At 49.8% G+C, this 8049-nt stretch overlaps 1 long non-coding RNA gene across 1 annotated transcript; it reads left to right on the forward strand.

The window, feature by feature from the left end:
* Positions 1-576: 576 nt before the first annotated feature.
* Positions 577-5290, forward strand: LOC129145937 (uncharacterized). The gene is made up of 3 exons (XR_008552152.1): positions 577-856; positions 1164-1458; positions 4879-5290. It is a non-coding gene; the product is annotated as an uncharacterized LOC129145937 (long non-coding RNA).
* Positions 5291-8049: the final 2759 nt, after the last annotated feature.

Here is an 8049-nt window from a genome sequence, read left to right on the forward strand (position 1 = left end):
AAAAAGGAGAGTCCAGCTGTTGAAGTTTTTGGCCCTGCCTGCATGTACCTAAGAGGCATTTGGACCACCAGTTTTGTTGAAGCTGATGGTAATAATTCAGAGGAGTTCCAGAGGGAGGTAATCCATCAAAAGCCTTTAGAGGCAGAGTGCTCAGCACATAGTAAATGCTTAATAAATGTGTCTGCCTGGCTGTTGGCTGCAGTTGTGCTCTCTCTAGGCTCTCAATCAGTGCTGTTTGTATCATTGCCTTTGGAGCCATTTACCTGGGGGCTAACTCGAGGCATTCCATCTCTACTGACAAATGAAATAAAAACAAACATGGAGCCATCCTGAATCTGAATAACAATCAGACAGAGCCAGGAACCTGTTGAGGTCAGGTCCCCACCAGATGTAGGTGTTGGGGTTGTGCAGACACATCCACAGTTGAGAAGAAATGAAAGCTCACTGGCAACACAACCCAGGGCAGAAATTCTAGCCATCACCACTTGACAAACTTTCCACCAATCAGAAGTGCATTGGCTAAAAACCTCATTTGCATAACAGGTATCTAGCCCCACCCCTCTTGCCTGCCTAAGTAACTGCTCTTGGCAGTTGGGCATTCAGCTCAACTGCTCCTTGAGCCTGTATCTCCCTTCATGTAACTTTCTTTTTTTCTTTTTAAAAAGATTTATCTATTTATGCATATAAGAACTGGGGTACAGGCCAGAGGTGTGGTGAGGAGCGGGGCTGCCCCTCTCCCTGTCCTATACTACAAGGGGACTCACCAAAGACAGAATAGGGAGCAGAACAGGCAGACTGAACGATATACACTGCTGAGGGGAGCAGTGGATGAGACAGGAGAGGTCTGCTGTGCCATGTGAGTAACTCCCTGGCCGGGGATTGAACTTGTGTCTCAGAGGCGGCAGACAGCCTCATAGGCCACGTCTTAACTCCTTGTGCCACCAGGGAGTCCCGCCTTATATAACTTTCTAATTCTACAAGGTAGCTCCTGCAGGACCCTAGGTGTTGCTCCCTGGAAGCATGCTGGGAGAGAATTCACTACTTAGTCTGAAGGTGAAACATTGACAGAGTCTTCCCCCTTCTTGTCTGCTCTGCTGAGATACCCCCTAGGGAGTCTTTCTTTGCTCTTGCTCCCTGGGGCACTGTGTTAAAGCTGTTTTCAGTTTCCCCTCAGGGCATGTCCACCACAGGAGTCCAGTCCACCAGCCTGGGCAGCGCCAGTGAAGGGTAGGAGCTGGTGAGTCTGTAACAGGGTGGTCCCCAGGAAAGGGGGAAGTTCCAGGTTCCCTGCCCCACCCAGGGGAGGGTGGAGCTGAGCAGCAAGAGGAGAAGCTGCAGAAGAGACTGAGGAAGGAAGAAAGCAGGATGGAGCCAGGAGACCTGGAGGAGGCACATGGAGCCTAGAGACACGTGAAGAAACTGTGCTTGTCTTTTGGTCGTGGACTGGGTGACACAGATGTGGGTGAGACCCATGGGGAGGTAACCATGGCAGCTTTTATCTTAATGTTGATTTTGCTCTTTTCCTTCCGGGCTTGTCCAGTTGTTTGTGACCCTTTGCTGTGGGTCCCCACTGGAAGATGCTTTAGACTTGTGGCAGGCTTTGGGGCCTTGCTCTGGGCCATTCCCATACGGATGGACTTTTACCCACGAGGGGACGGGTAACTTTGGGTGCTTCATTTAGAAACTAGACTCTTTGCCTTACCTGTATTGTTTCCTAGTTTTATTAAAGTTCCTTCCCATTAAAGTCTCCTATGTTTTGTGTTGATGCGGCGGATGGCAGAACCCATGTAGAATAGGCAGGTTTGTGGGGCTTGGGCTGCCCCTCTCCCTGTCCTATAACAAGTACATGCAGCCCCAGCTTGAGGACCCAGCTCATCTCCATACCCCTTGCTGGACTTCTGGAGCCCACTTTCTGAATGCTTATGCATTTTGAAAAGCAAAATTCACACATTTAGAGATCTATCTGATTGACTTTGTTAAATGCTTCATGAATCCAGCAGCCTCAAGGACTTAAACAAAATGGAGGATATTTATAGACAGAGGCTGAGACAAAGTTTTTAGCAAAAAAGATTATTTCAGATAAAGCCTCTTTCCCTCAGGGGAAGGCAGGGGGATCTTATCATGCAGATGACCTCACAGGTGCTGATGAGGAAACTCCAGGTTGATTGGTTTAGGGTTGTCAGGCCTCAGGATGCCTGACAGGATTGGGGGTGGGGTGGGGGGAAGGGCTTTGCTTTTCCTCTCCTTCTTTAGGGACTGATAAGGCCCTTGTGCTGGCTGAGAGAGGGAGAAAGGGATCAGCTTGTGTCTCCTGACTGGGGGTAGTTCTGGGATCTGGGCAGTGGAAGGAGATGTCTCTGTCCAATGGTCTGAGGCCGTGTGGGCAAGATATACCTCAAAATAACCCCAATTCTTTGTGTAAGTCACTCAGTTTCCAGTTCCTTATCTGAAAAATAGATGTGGGAATATCTCTGCTGGTGGAGGGAGGGATCAAAAAATGGGGCAGGGCCTCCCCTGGTGGTGCAGCGGTTGAGCGCTGGGTTGCGAAGTTGCCTGCAGACTCTGCAGCCTCTGCAGGTTCGATCCCCGGTCGCCAGCGAGGGTCCCACATGGCGCGCAGACCTCTCCTGCCGCCCGCTGCTCCCCTCAGCAGTGTATTTCGTCCTTCTGCCTGTTCTGTTCCCTGCTCTGGCTCTGGTGAATTCTCTCACCCTCCCGCACTTCTGACTGTACCCAGTGCTTGTATAAATAAATAAATAAATATTTGAAAAATTTTTTTTTAAAAAAAATGGGGCAGAAGACATTTTTACATTTTAAAGGGATTATTCCCAGGAAAGAAAGAACTACTGAGATCCAGGGGAATGAGGGCCAGAGCCAGAAGGGTAAATGGAGGGTTGCCCAGAATAAACCCTCCAAGGGGTGGCCTCTGAGGAGAAGGAATGAACTCATTCATTTATTCTACAAAAAGTTGAGCCCCCCTAGATGCTGGCAGATAGCAGCAAACACAATAATGTCCTTGCCCTCATGCAGTTTACTTCCTGCTGAGTATGCTGGGGCAAGAGAGAAGAAATAATAACTGGATGCATAAAAATGAGAGATGATAATTGTTATGGGAAGACATAAACCAGGGAGTGTGGATGGAACTGTTATTTTATATAGATGGGGCATTGTTGGCCACACCGAGCAGAGACCTGGGGGCAGTGAGGGAAGACGTGGGTATTTTTGGGGAGTGGCTTTCAGGTCCAGAAAAGGGCAAGGATAAAAGTCATGAAGTAGGAGCACTTTTTTTTTTTTTTTTAAGATTTATTTATGGGGCTTCCCCTCTTGGTGCAGGCGGTTGAGCACCGCACTGTGAAGCTGTCCACAGCCTCTGCAGCGCCGGTTCGATCCTGGCTGACAGGTGAGGGTTCCACATGGCGCGGCAGACCTCGCCTGTCGCGCCCACTGCTCTCCTCAGCAGTGTATTTCATCAATCTGCCTGTTCTGTTCCTCTCTCTGTCTCTGGTGAGTCCTCACACCCTCCCACCTTTTCCCAAGGTATTTTTTTTTTGTTTTTTTGTTTTTTTTTAAAAAGATTTATTTATTTATTTATTTATACATGCACTGGGTACAGTCAGAAGCACGGGAGGGTGAGAGAATTCACCAGAGCCAGAGCGGGGAGCAGAGCAGGCAGAAGGGCCGAAGTACCCTGCTGAGGGGAGCAGCGGGCAGCAGGAGAGGTCTGTGCACCATGCGGGGCCCTCCTCCGGTGGCCGGGGAGCAGCCAGGGATCGAACCGGCGCTGCAGAGGCTGTGGGCAGCTTTGCAACCCAGCGCTCAACCGCTGCGCCACCGGGGAGGCCCAGTACCCCAGTTCTTGTATAAATAAAATAAATAAATCTTTAAAAAAAAAAGATTTATTTATGTATGCATACAAGAACTGGGGTACAGGCCTGAGTTGTGGGGTGTGAAAGGATTCACCAGAGACAGAGTGGGGAGCAGAACAGGCAGATCCACTGAAATACACTGCTGAGGTGAAGAGTGGGTGAGACAGAGGAGGTCTGCTGCACCATATGTGTGCTAGCTCCCTGACCGGGGGTTGAACTCAGGCCACATTGGTGATAGGGCTGAGACTTAACCGTAGGCCACCAGGGAGGCCCTCTACAGCACTAATTGTTGGGGAGCTTTTTAATATGTGCTATTCTTTTTGTGGTTTCCAAATGCATTTCTCTTATTAAAAGTGATGATGAACTTTCCTCCATGTATCTGTTGGCCTTCTGGATTTCCTTTTTGGTGACCTATTCAGATCTTCTGTCCGTTTATTAATTAGCGACTATTTACTTTTAAGGGCTGGGCTCAGCTGGGCAATTCTGGTAGTTGGATTCACTCAGTTGTCTGAGCTCAGCTGACTGGGTGAGGGAGAGGACTGATGCCCTGAATGGCCTTAACTGGGCTGGCACTCTTACAGGGCAACCCCAATGTGAAATGGGTTGCCTGACTGTGGGTCTTTACCCGTGTGCTTGGGACGTATAATGAGACTCAACTACAGGCACACACAAAAAGGTTAATAAAGGGTTTATTTACAAAAAGGGGGAATGAAGAAAAGAATAACTCAGGGAGAATGATAAATTGGTGAATGTATCCTACCAGTTCTGCTGATCTGGGAACCCAATAACATGCTGAAAGCTGGTGAAAACCAAAGGACTCCCAAGGTCCACGTGTCTGGCTATATACCAAGCCTGGCTGCCTAAGTCCACCCTCAGTTCCCAGCAATACTTTTGGTAGTGAGGACATTATGGGATTTGTACTCCATGGTGTCTTGGATCTCTTTGGGGTGGGGGTGGGGTCCATAAAACCCCTGTTTGTGGAGTTTGTTCAGGACATCCTTTCCCCCAACAGCTCCTCTCTGCTCTGTATGGCCTCTCATCCCTGAGGCCATTCCAGCCTGTGCTCATGGATGCTGGACCAGCTTTCAAGAGATCCCGTGGGAGCTGACTTGGCTACCATCTGTGCTGCCACATTTTCTTCGCCAGAACAACTCACCAGGCCAGTTTAGATGCAAGAGGAGGGCAAATTGACTCTATCTTTAGCTGGAAGGAGCTGCAAGGATCATAGCCTCTTTCGTAATTTACTGCAGTCTCTATGCAGCCGATGAGGAGCCAGGGCTCAGAGTGATAAAGTCACTTGCCCAAGTCACTTGCCCAAGACCACAACTGCAGAGACTTAGTCATGTCTGTTAAACTTGATGGCTGTTATGGTAGAAAATACAAGAAAAGCAAATAAAGTCACTATGATGACAGGCCGTGGAGGTGATGTGCCAAAATATCCTTCCATCGTTTTTTCGTACAAGTGTGAACCATGTCCCCTCAGCTCCTTCTCCTCCCATACCCCAGTGTGTGTCTTCATTTTTAAAGAAAAGATTGTTTCTTTAGAGCAGCTTTGGGCTCACATCAAAAGTGAAGGGAAAGTACAAAGATTGTTGGTGTCTTCTTTCTCCCCTGTTTCAGGGATGATATAGAAGAATGAGGTAGGGGCAGTCTTCAAGCGGGTCAGAGAATTTCTTTAATACAATTTTAAAAAAGATTTATTTTATTTATTAATGCATGCAAGACCTGGGCTGTAGGTCAGAGGCACAAGGGATGGGGGGAGAGGATTCACCAGAGACAGAGCGGGGAACAGAACAGGCAGACTGACGAAATACACTGCTGAGGGGAGCAGCGGGCGAGACAGGAGAGGTCTGCTGTGCTGTGTGGTTTAGCTCCCTGGCCAGGGATTGAACTCATGCTGCAGTGGCTGCCAATAGCTTCATAGTGCTGAGATTTAACCACTTGTGCCACCAGGGAGGCCCCCAATTTTTTTTAATTCAAATAATCAGGACAGGTTTATGTGAAATAATGACTGATGATTTTGGGAGCTAGATATAGCTGGATCTTAAACACCAAAATGGAGATCCAGATATTATATAATAGGGACCTATGGAGGTGTGAGCAAGAGAGTGACCTGTGTGTGATGGAAGGTGAATGTCCATGGCTGGGTGGGCAGCAGGCCTGGGCGAGGTCAGGACTCCAAAACATCAGAAACGGGGAAAGAAATTGAGAATGCTGGGCTGATGTCATGGGAGCAGATTTTTGGGGTGGTTGCTTGGGAGCATGTGAGCTGTCAGCAAACACTTTAGGGTTACCAGGTAAATCAAGGGAGAGGTTGTGCTGGGTTGCACTGCAAGGCAGAACCAGGTGTGACGGTAGGAGAGACAGGGAGACAGGACTGGACTTGGTTTGGAAAAACTTAAAGGTCACCAGAGTAGCCCTCATGGGGGATGAGCTTCCTTGTGAGGCTGGGACTCCCCCCACTTCCCCCTGGAGGACTCCCCCACTCCCCCCACTTCCTCCTCTGCTCCACTTCCAGCCCTGCCTTCTGGTGGAGCTGACCCTGTCTGTGCTTACAGGAGTGTTCAGAGCACTGAGCTTTGGCCCAGGAGAACCTTCTTCCCTCCACTGCAGCGGTTGACCCACAGACGGCAGATGACCCATGGCTGGATGACAGGCACCCTGGCGCTGAGTAGGGTGCTGAGTTGGTTTGGGGACCTTCTCCTCATCTGTTAGAACTGCCTGGTGGAAATGGGTAAGTGTGACACTGCTGGGAGCTTCCTGATGGTGTCACCCTAGCGCCTGTGTCCACACGCTGGGCAGCTCCCTACAAGGGGCACCCATGAGCTAGTGGTTAGTCATGCTCCAATGTGGCTGATACTGGAAAGAGGGGCACCCTGGGGAACAGACAGAGGCTTCATTCCTAGACTCGGGAGGGGGGCGCTTCCTGAAGGGAAGGGTTGAGACTCACATGGTCCAGAGAGATTATCCTGACAATTCGGATGGGATGGTTGCATGGGGTGGTTCGGATGGGGTGGTTCCAGAAGCAGGTGTGACTGCTCCACTCTGTGAGGCTTTGGACAGGTGAAGTGGAAGCCAGGACACTGGGGCTCCCCTCCCTCCCTTTGTGGCCAGAGCAAGTTGTACCCCTTCTCTGAGCCTCAGTTTCCTTTCTATTAAGTGGTTTGATGAAACTCATACCCAAACAGATATCGAAATCAGTAGGGAAGGTGATAAAAATGCAAATGGGTTCACCCTGAGGATTTCAAGGGGTTTGTGTAGGGAGGTGGAGCCTGGGAATGTGCATTTTACCCAGAGGACTCTGATGAGAGTCCTGCACCCACATCTTGAGGAGTTCCACCTTGAGAATGCCAACAGGCCCTTTGGACTGGGGGGGTTTCATCATACTCTTCTGAGGCAGGACGAATATTTATTTACCTAGGTTCTTCCAGCCTCAGCACTTGTTGTAGATTATGGGGGGCCACACCTTTGCTAAACATGAACAGCTGAGCCCCTGACTTGGCTCGCCATCCTGGCAGCTGACTTGAGGTCCCCGGGTCCAGAACCATGGAGGACATCTGTAAGGAGGCCTCTCCGTGGGCCCTGGGGAGGGGAGCTCAGGGAGCTGGGGTTTCTTTGGGGCTTTCTCTGGGGGACCATTTCTGTGCCCAGCTCCCTTTGCAGGCTTGGCCACCTGGCATTGCTGCTGGTCCTCACCTTTGTCAATATTTATTTCTCCCCTGGCCTCAAACAGCCTGGTATTTGCTTAAAGGGCAGGAGCAGACGTGGCAACCCAGCCTCTTTGCCTTGTTCTGTGCTTCCTGGTATTTCTGTGGGGGCTCCCCGTTCTCTGCCTGCAACTGAGGTACTGAGAACATTTCAAATGTTCCAGAAATACTTCTGGCTGCAGCACTGGCTCCTGATTCCAGTTCAGCAACAGTGAGGTTGTAGTGAAAGGTGGTCTTGTTTGACACAGGCGTGTCCATCATTTTCTATGAAATCAGGCACTGGGTGCACACTTGGGACACCTCAGCTGGGAACATAGAGCTGCCAGTGCTGCTGATCAATGTATGCGGCCCTGGGAAGGCCACTGGCATTTTTCTGCCAAATCTATTCAAATGGGACCTTGTTGTTTTTCCTTCCTGCAACCTCAGGAGCATGTTTCAGAGAGAGAATGTCTCAGCTCTCACCTCCCCATTTCCAC

This window comes from Talpa occidentalis, unplaced genomic scaffold (genome assembly GCF_014898055.3).
Source record: "Talpa occidentalis isolate TD23 unplaced genomic scaffold, MPIMG_talOcc4v2.1 talOcc4.10, whole genome shotgun sequence".
In the NCBI taxonomy this organism is placed as follows: Eukaryota; Metazoa; Chordata; class Mammalia; order Eulipotyphla; family Talpidae; genus Talpa; species Talpa occidentalis.